The sequence below is a fragment of the Canis lupus genome, chromosome 23 (genome assembly GCF_003254725.2).
Source record: "Canis lupus dingo isolate Sandy chromosome 23, ASM325472v2, whole genome shotgun sequence".
NCBI lineage: Eukaryota > Metazoa > Chordata > Mammalia > Carnivora > Canidae > Canis > Canis lupus.
The window spans coordinates 12771394-12781276 of record NC_064265.1 but is presented as its reverse complement, the minus strand read 5'-3'; the positions used below and the strand labels follow the sequence as shown (position 1 = coordinate 12781276).

The following is a 9883-nucleotide window of genomic DNA, read 5'->3' as shown; positions in this document are numbered from 1 at the left end:
AAATGCTCCCCAGCAGATTGTAGCGAAAAGAAAGTTACAATTCTCAGCTAATGAAAAGGAAGAAAAGAGGAATGTCCTCACCATCAGCATATCTCACCACTGGTGCTATACCCTGTCAAGTGAAAACTATTCACAAAATGTCCCAGAGTGCTGTCTGTTGATGTCTTGCTAACAAGAAAGAAGTGTTAAACAGAATCTGAGCAGACACAAGCATTGGATTTATTGACTCTTTGGACGGGAATTTCACAACTATATTAATTTGGAACTGCAGTAATTGAGCTACTTAATTCTATCACCTGCAAAATCCATAAGCAAAGTCCGATCTCCTTATTTGTCCCTTTTATTTGATATTTTTCAAGAATTTTGATCAGTAAATACCAAATATAGTCCTGCAATAATTTGAATTTCCTGTTTTATAGCTGTTCTTTCCATTTGGCTCCCAAGCATTTCAGTTCATATTGGGAATTCCTCTCCCTCCTTATCCAATCTCGTCCTTTGATTGTACTTTATTGAACCGTGTCTATTGATTTTTCTATCCTTATTGAGTTTTTTTCTCCCTCTTTAGTTATGGTAGATTCGCACCATTAATGGAGAGTTTCCAACTATGTCAGTTCTTTTCCAACTCTTTTGGATAAATACATTTAATTTTCCAAATGAGTGTACCCAATGGCTTTGAGTAGTCATTTATACTTTAGTATAAATGGGTCTTTACCATCTATTTAGTTAATTTGCATTCATAAGAAAATACAAGATTGAAGAAGATGCACAAAAGAGGGAAAATGAGGGGCAAATTTTCAAATTTCCCACCCAGATGTGGGTGATAATCTCCTAGAGAGAGCCTAATTTTTAGTTTTCCCTTGGTCCCATTCTGCTGTTACCACTGCTCTAGGACTTACAGGCTTGATCAACTGTCTCCCCTCTGCTCTCTGGATGGTGGCATAATTTTAACTTCAGAGACAGGCTACCCCAGGGCTGCAGCAGCCACCTGAGGCATGACACCTGGTGAAAGTATCAGTCTTCCCTGTCTTGCCAGCCCTTCTCCCCACTTAGGTTCCGCTATATCAATGCTTATGACATGGCTCAGACTTCTTTCTTTATGTCAATAAATGTGATTATCTATTCCTTCCCTAGATTTTTTTCAAAAAGATATATCAAAAAATAATTTAAAAAATCATTTGTCATTCATATGTCTTGCTTGAGGGTTCAGAAAATACAGCTGCTCAGCTATGCCCAGATCTCAGGAACAGGATCACTATTCTTATCGCTTCCCAATTTCCAGGCATGCCCACACCTGGGGAAATGAGAACTGGAGCATTCTGTTTTATAATGGAATTTTCTAAACTGATTCAAAGGAATTTTACTGCTGTCACAGAACCAGTCCTGAAGACAGGGCTTTTTAAAAGGGTCATTTGATTCCCTCATCATAGGGATGCCTGGATGGTTCAGTCGGTTAAGCATCTGCCTTCCACTCGGTCATGATCCCACAGTCCTGGGATCGAGCCCTCCATCAGGCTCCCTGCTCAGACAGGAGTCTGCTTCTCCTGTCCCCAACCCTGATCGTTCTCTCTGTGTCTCTCTCTTTCAAATAGATAAATAAAATGTTAAAAAACAAACAAAAAATGATTTCTTCACCATAAGCCAATGCTGAAAAGTTCACAAGAGGCCTCTTCCACGACTACTTCTTTTCATTCAAATTTCTGGGTCTGTGGCCTCAGCTGTTGCTCAAGGATCATCTCTGTAGGAGAGATATCAGATATTTCAGCCTTCATGTCCCCCTTCCTTTTTTCTTTAAAGATTTTATTTATTTATTCATGAGAGACACAGAGAGAGAGGCAGAGACACAGGCAGAGAGAGAAGCAGGCATCACGCAGGGAGCCTGATGTGGGACTCTTTCCAGGGATTCCAGGATCACGCCCTGGGCTGAAGGAAGGCACTTAACTGCTGAGCCACCCTGGCGTCCCTATTTCCCCCTTCCTTAATCACACCAGTTTGCTGTATTCAAGGCTTTTTTCCTGTACCCAGTGAGTGAGTGCTCATTTCCTTGGATTGCTGCAAGGGTCAGCCCCACTGTCTTTCCGTATACCTCACTGTGGCATGGTTATTCTGCTCAGATCAGTTAGTACTCCAGAGAAAGGAAGAAAATTACGAACAGAGTCATGTCCAAGTTATATCATAATATATGTTTATAAAACCCAAAGTCCATTCCATTGCCTTTAATTTGTTTCTGCTACTTCAGAGCTGTATGACCTCTCTGGGCCTCAGTTTCCTTATCTGAAACTGAGTGGGCAGTGAAGGCTACCACACCTCACCAGTGACTTCTGCAAAGGCTCATGGAGATTTGTAAGGAGGCCATCTCACAGGCTAGCTAGCATATATAGGATCATGAACACATCTGGATGAGCCCATGGCTTATCTAACTCACTCTGCAGATCTTTATACAACATATTCTGTGCAAAGTCACGGTACAGCTCTCAGCACTGTGTGTCAGCTCTACCCTGATATTCCTGCTCCCTACCCAACCCTCACCAAGATCCCCCCTGCAATGCAGTCTGACCAGTTCCGTGTAGGAAACAGTTTCCAAGCCAATCCTGAGAGGAGGTCGAAGGAACATTCTGACTTCTCAGATTATCAGTGTCCCTCTTCCTCCCATAGCTGCCCCCTCCCCAACTCCAGCTGTGTGCTTCATAAGACAAATCCTTTTTCTTACACGGCCACACCTGAATGCTCTGAGATGGGCAGCTTTCTAAACTAGGCTACTTAGAGTCATTCCTGGAACACTTTGGAACTATGATTGAGAAAATACTGTCCTTCTCTCCTGCTATAAGCCTTGGGCAGAGAGGCTTAGGAGCTTTGCCAGCCATGTCCCTGGCTGTGTGGGCAAGGTCAATGTTCAGGAATAGGGAATCAAGCCAACAAACACAGAGTTGAGAGTTGGAGGGAAGACTTCTTTGCATAAAGATGTCCTCAGATCTCTGTACACATCTGCTTTTCCTAAAGCCTGGCTGTTGAACCCATGCTTTGTTATATAAGCTCCCCTGCCCCTCCCTCTGCCACCAGGTGGGGTTCTGTGCTTGAAACCAAGAGACATCTAAAATGAACAGGGAAGCTTATCCATTCAGCCAGAAGTGTCCCAAGAGAATTACTCCTTCCTCAATACTTTCCTGGCGTCGTCTACAAGTCTCGGTTCTGCATTGACCCCTAGGTCCTTGATGATCTGCTGGCACATTCTGTCTACTACCTCAGTCTACCAAGGAAGTATGGTATGTTATGGTGACATAACTATTTCTCAAGGGTCTCTAACAGAGTAAGCATTTTACATCTATTACTGCTCTTCATTATAAAAAATTATAATTTTTTTAAAAGATTTATTTATTTATTTATTTATTTATTTATTAGAGGGAAGAAAAGCACACGCACACGTGGAGGGAGGGGAAGAGAGGGAGAGTCCTGAAGCAGACTTCCTGCTGAGTGCAGAGCCTGATCCTGGGCCCCTGAGATCAAGACCTGAGCCGAAATCAGGAGTGGACAGCCTAACCAACTAAGCCACCCAGGGCTAAATTATAATTTTTAGGTAAAATCATGACTCAGGTGCAAATGTGAAATAAATATGTCAAAATTTTTATTCAACTCAATTAATAGGAAACCAGTAAGATGCTAAAAGTGGTTCAAATAAGAAATGGAATTATAAAGATTTATATTCTCCACCAGGCAAAATTACCTGGCATTCCTATGAACAGGAATTGTTTGTATTACAATGAACAGGGAATGTTACCATTGGTTTTCTCAGCTTCATTTCTACTCTTATAGAGTTGTTTAAAAGAGAGAGAGAGAGAGCACCTAGGCAACTGCAGGTCAAATGCGCACACCCCTATGGAATCAGGTGTCTCAGAAGCTCCTCTATACAATGTCCAGCACTCCCCTGAAAGGACATCTAGTCATCTCTTTTGTTCATTTCCAATTCCTGGACAGTCTTTTTTGACAACTACAACCTTGTAAGAGAGAGATGATTATACTCAATAAAACATCATCGTCACTTTGGAGATGAGGAAACTGAAGGTCATAGAAGTAAGAAACTTATTTTGATCACATGCTTTAGTATAATGGCAAGCTGGGATTCAGACACAGCTCTGATTCCAAGATCTTGACCCAAACTATCTGAGCTGGCTAGGGCCTCAGGCACACTTCCTGCCTCACCCTAGTCTCACTAGGGGAATGGGTCACTCGCTTACTCATTCACCCATTTCACAGACATTGCTTTTATTAGGAGCTGTGATGAACTGCAGTCTTAATTCAATCAGCCTGAAACCACCAAGAACAAACCTAGGGTGACAAAGTCAGGTTCATTGACCTACTGCAGAGGAACTGCACACCGGAGGACCCACAGGGTGTCCCACCAAATGAAGGAAAAGAAAGAATGACAGAATTGGGAGGAAGGGAGGAGTTAAGGTGAATGTCGATAAAGCAGGATTTTGAAAAGTCAAAGGAAAGCAAGACTGTGCATAAAGGTATCATAATAAGTCCTGGACTATGAAAAGGACCAAAGGACCCGTTTCCGTGGAAACAATAAAATTACAATAGCTGTGGAATGTTGTGTCCTGAAATCTCTGATCCGAACCTCTGCACCAGAATTGTAAATAGGGGCTGCTTCTCAATGTTAATGACTGACCCCTCCAGGCAAGAAGGGAATTTTTTCTTTTTTAAACATTTTTTTATTATAATTGACATATCGCATTGTGTGACTATGAGTAGACAATGTGTTTGTTGATTTGTACATTTATATATTGCAGTGTGAAGACCACTGTAGTGTTAGCTAACACCTCTTTGGCTCTGCTTAATTTTTGTTTATTTTTTGCATGGCATGTCTCGTTCTTACCAACATAATTCCAAACAGATCAGTTTCTGAGAGTTTGTGATTTTAGAAAAAAAGTTTCTCCATGAATAAGAAAGCAGTACTCACTGCAAGAAGGGAGTTCTTCAGACACTTTATAGCTACAGTGTCCTGGAGAGAAATACTTATTGTTAACTTTGGAACTGATTTTTCCTGTGTCTTTTATTCCAGCCTGATGAATGGTCGGTCAGGCAGATTTTGAAAGTCTAAGCTAATTTTTACTTTCTCACATCTCAGTGAAAGTGATAAACGGGTCATTATGACACAGTTCTAGAAGGTGCTATAATAGAGGATTTAGCTTAGACTTAACTTAGGTTTAGGAAGACTGCCTATAGGAGGCAGACCTCACCTCTGGGAAAAGCAGAAATTGGCCAAAGGAAGATGGGAAAGATGGTTTACAGTACAGCAAGGACATAGGCAAAGAGGAGGGACAGGGAAGCAAATTGAAGGAATTGCAAGTACTGGTGAAGGTGAATCAACAGTCTGGAATGCTGGGGAGAGTGGCAACTGATAGATACCCAGACTCTCCTATGTCCAAGTGGAAAGCACCCATCTCCTTGGAGTATGTGTTCTTTAGGGAACACTTCTTTGAGTGGTCTTCCTATGTATGTATAAATGACAGGCAAGTAGTCCTGAGTGGGGAGAGCGCCAAGGGGAATCCCATTTCCTAGGGCACTTGCTTATTTACCAAAGTTGATCCCAGCAGACAAAACAGGGCTATTTTGTAGACTTTGCACTGAGCTGTCCTCTCCTATTTCCTGAGAACATTTAGGGGAACCAGGCTGGCCTTCAACCAAACCTTTCTTTGCAGGAAAGGACAATGAGACTTTGGAGATAAAAAGTTACAAAGAGATGGGTTGGCCTTCCAGGAGAGAACTGGATTTAGCCAAGGGTTATATCATTTCAGGTCCTGGAAGAGAACAGGTCTCACATTGACACAGAATAATCCTCTCATTTGTCTCTTTACTACTCCAACCCAATCAGAAGCAGAGGGCAACAAAGCCTGGGGTGCTTTCCCAAGAGGTCAGCCTGCCAGGGTGTGAAGTAGGGTAGAGAAGGGAAAATAGTAGATCTGGAGGGACAGAGTGGAAACTCCCAGCACAGAGGTTAATGCTGAGAGTGCTTTCTGACCTGCTCAGGCCAGTAAGTGGTTCTTTGCCAAACAGCTGAGTTGGGGAAAGGGAGATGAGGGGAGTTGTTACTTACAGCCCAGTAGGCAGAAGCAGACCCAAGGACGGTGGACCTGGTGTCTGCAACAAACTGCCACCTCAGGAGATAGGCAGGCACAAGAAAGCATTTTAAATACCTTCCTTACTTTGTTTTAATTTTAACTATTTTGTTTAAAATAATTTATTATTGAAATTTATTTTAAAGATGTTATTTATTTACTCATGAGAGACACACAGAGAGAGGCAGAGACACAGGGAGAGGGAGAAGCAGGCTCCTTGCCGGGAGCCTGATACTGAACTCGATCCCAGGACCCTGAGATGATGACCTGAGCTGAAGGCAGACGCTCAACCACTGAGCCACCCAGGTGCCCCCTTACTGAAATTTTAAAAATGAAAGGAGTGACTGTGGTTGCACTGTTACTTAGTGTGGCAAGAGCAAGGGGCTGGATCCCTGAGCAGATCTGGAAGGAATGCCAGGTAGAGACTTTATCTGGAAGGCATTGTGGAGCCACAGGAGGGCCTGCAGCAGAGAGCTGCATATTTTACTGGCCTGCTGTTGTTGAATAATTGCCCTGATAACAACCTCCTACCCTCTCATTTATCCAACCAGGAAGGATTACACATTAATTCCATTGTCAGCGGACTTTCCGACCCAGAGAGAGAGGACAACCAGAGAACTCTGGGAATCAAGAGGAGAGGGCAAGGAGCCAAGGACAAAAACAACTACTTGTTTTTCAGTCTTGAGCCTTGAAAATAAATATGGAGTAGCATTAGAAGAGTCTTGTTTCTAGGTATCACACTCTTTGGTTCTTCTACATTTCTGAGCTTTTGAGGAATGTTGGTTTCGAGAATGTTCTGAGCTTTCATTCAACAAAACGATTTATTCTCTTCTCTGTGCCAGATACCAAAAGAACAATGGAGAAAAAAGCATGGGTGCTGCTCTTGAGACCCTCACAGACTTGCAGAGCAATAGGTACGTGAACAATTCATTGAAAGTGTGTGTTGAGCCCTAGAATAATGCAGGGCATACTCTAGACACACACATATACACAAGATAGCTAGAATTTTTAAAATTTATTTTTAGAAAGCAGGTACAAATTAATTATACTCCTCAGTACTACCTACAGCATCTCCCGTCATCACTCTTCTGGTTTTTTAATTTAATTTGATTTGATTTTTACAGAGAGAGAATGAATGGGGGGAAAGGGTAGAGAGAGAGAGAGAGAGAAAGACAGAGGGAGGGATCCCTGGGTGGCGCAGCGGTTTGGCGCCTGCCTTTGGCCCAGCGCGCGATCCTGGAGACGCAGGATCGAATCCCACGTCGGGCTCCCGGTGCATGGAGCCTGCTTCTCCCTCTGCCTGTGTCTCTGCCTCTCTCTCTCTCTCTCTCTCTCTCTCTGTGGCTATCATAAATAAATAAAAATTGAAAAAAAAAAAAAAGACAGAGGGAGAATTTTAAGAGGCTCCATGCACAGCACAGAGCCCAATACAGGGCTCACTCTAATGACCCTGATGGTGACCTGAGATGATATTAAGAGTCAGTCACTTAACCAACTGAGCCACTCAGACACCCCAGTCCTCTTTCCTTTTCTCCCATTCAGTTCCCACCCCTATACTCTTCCTCTTTGTAGATACCCACTTTAACAGATAAGTACTTATCTTGTTGGTATACTTGTAAAAATAACACGAAAGCCATATCATGCCATAGATCTTAATCTGCTTCTTTCAGTGAACTCTCTGACTTTAAGATCTATGCATGATGCACATGCATATCTAGCTCATAGCACCTAACTGCTGGAAAATATTCCAAAGGTTGTATCTATTCCATAGTACATGTTCCATTCCTCTGTTAATAAAAGCCTGGGTACTTCCAACTGCCCCACAACCATGTGAAGGATGAAATGAACACCCATAGACCTGTCCATTCGTGGGCTGTGAGCATGTTTCTCTGGCATATTTATTTACCCAGAAACAGGCTGGATGTGTCGTGGGATATATGCAAGGTCCCTAAGTACTGGCATACTGCTCTCCAGAGATCTGCATTTGGTATTGTCTGACTCTCTAACCTAATGTTTGCCAATCTTGTGGCTGTAAAATGGTATTTCATTTTATCTTGGATATCTTTGTTACCTAATAAAATTGAGCAATGCTAGTCATTTAGATATTCTGTACAAAGACCACTTGTGCATTTTTTAATTGGATTTACTTTATAATCTAGGTATTATTTATGTCACTTGTAAATGATGTAAAAACCTTCCTGTGTTCTGTGTCACAATTGTCAACTTTGCCTATTGTATATTATTTAAAATAAATTCTTTTTTTAATGTTTTCATCTAAATTCCAGTTAGTTAATATAGTGTTATGTTAGTTTCGGGTGTACAATATACTGATTCAACACTTCCGTACAATACTCAGTGTTTATCAGTACAAGTGCACACCTTAATCTTCATCACCTATTTAAAATAAATTCTTAATCTAAATGTAAGATAATCCATTAACTATTTTACCTTGTGGTTGGTGTGGTCTTGCTTAAGAAATTTTTCAACCCCACCCTCATCACAAAAATACTCTTCTACGTTTTCTTCTTTTAGCTTGATGGTTTTATCTTTCCATAGGAACTTAGTCCATCTATAGTTCACTTATAGTTGGTGTGGTGCCAACTTTATCATCTATCAAGTTCTTTTATATACAAAGGTTTATTTCCGAGTTCTCTATTCTGTCCCATTGGGCTAGTCTATTCACCCACAATTACCATATTGCTTTTGTTAATATGGCTTTATAATATGTGTTGATTTCTGGGAAAGTGAGTCTTCCTTCTTGGCTCTTCTTTATTTCCAAATGAATCTAAATATTCATGGACATAGACATCTTAGAGGAAGATGGTAGAGATCCTGAAAAATCTAACTGAAATATTTCTTGGATTGCATTAGATACCTAGACTGGGAGGAAATTGGCGTCATTACAATATTTTTTAATATTTTATTTATTTATTAGAGACAGAGAGAAAGAGAGAGAGAAGCAGAGACAGGCAGAGGGAGAAGCAGGCTCCACGCAGGGAGCCCGACGCGGGACTCCATCCCGGGACTCCAGGATCAGGCCCTGGGCTGAAGGCGGCGCTAAACCGCTGAGCCACCGGGGCTGCCCGCGTCATTACAATATTAAATCATCCAGTTCAGTACTGTGCACTGTCTCTTCGTTTGTTTGAATCATTTTCTATTTCCTGTTTTAAACTTTTAAAATTTTCTCCAAAGAGGTTTTAAGTACCTCTTTGGTACTTTATTTCCTAGATACTTTATAATTTTTGTACTTGTGATGGGCATCATGTCTTCTATTATACCTTGTGGTTGTTATTGCTGGTATAAGGAATAAACACTATTGAATCTTGTATGATTATCTTTTTTCTAGAGACCTTGCTAAAGTCATATATTTTAATAGTTTACTTGTTGATTCTGTTGGGTTTTCTATATAGCTGAGCATATCATTTGCAAATACTGACAATTTTATCTTATATTATTATCCTTTTACCTCTTACAGTTTTTTAAATGCCTCTTTGCATTGACTAGAGCCAGTAGTATTGTGTTGAATAGTAGTGGTGTTATCAGGTATCTTTGCCTTATTTCTCATCTTACAGGGAATGCATCTAAAGTTCTTTGAAATATGAAACATTGATGAAAAAAATTGAAGATGGTGCAAACAAAAGGAAATATATACATGCTCATGAATTAAAATAATTAATATTTTTAAATTGTCCATACTACTCAAAGCAATCTACAGATTCAATGCAATCCCTATGAAAAATACCATTGCATTTTTTCACAGAACTAGA

The 9883-nt window shown here is 41.0% G+C and overlaps 1 long non-coding RNA gene across 1 annotated transcript; it reads left to right on the top strand.

Annotated features, from left to right (window-relative positions):
- The first annotated feature begins 2390 nt into the window (after window positions 1–2390).
- On the top strand, window positions 2391–9442 carry LOC112668906 (uncharacterized). The gene is made up of 5 exons (XR_004808428.2): window positions 2391–3260; window positions 3397–3571; window positions 6668–6848; window positions 6959–7030; window positions 9052–9442. It is a non-coding gene; the product is annotated as an uncharacterized LOC112668906 (long non-coding RNA).
- The last annotated feature ends 441 nt before the right edge of the window (window positions 9443–9883 follow it).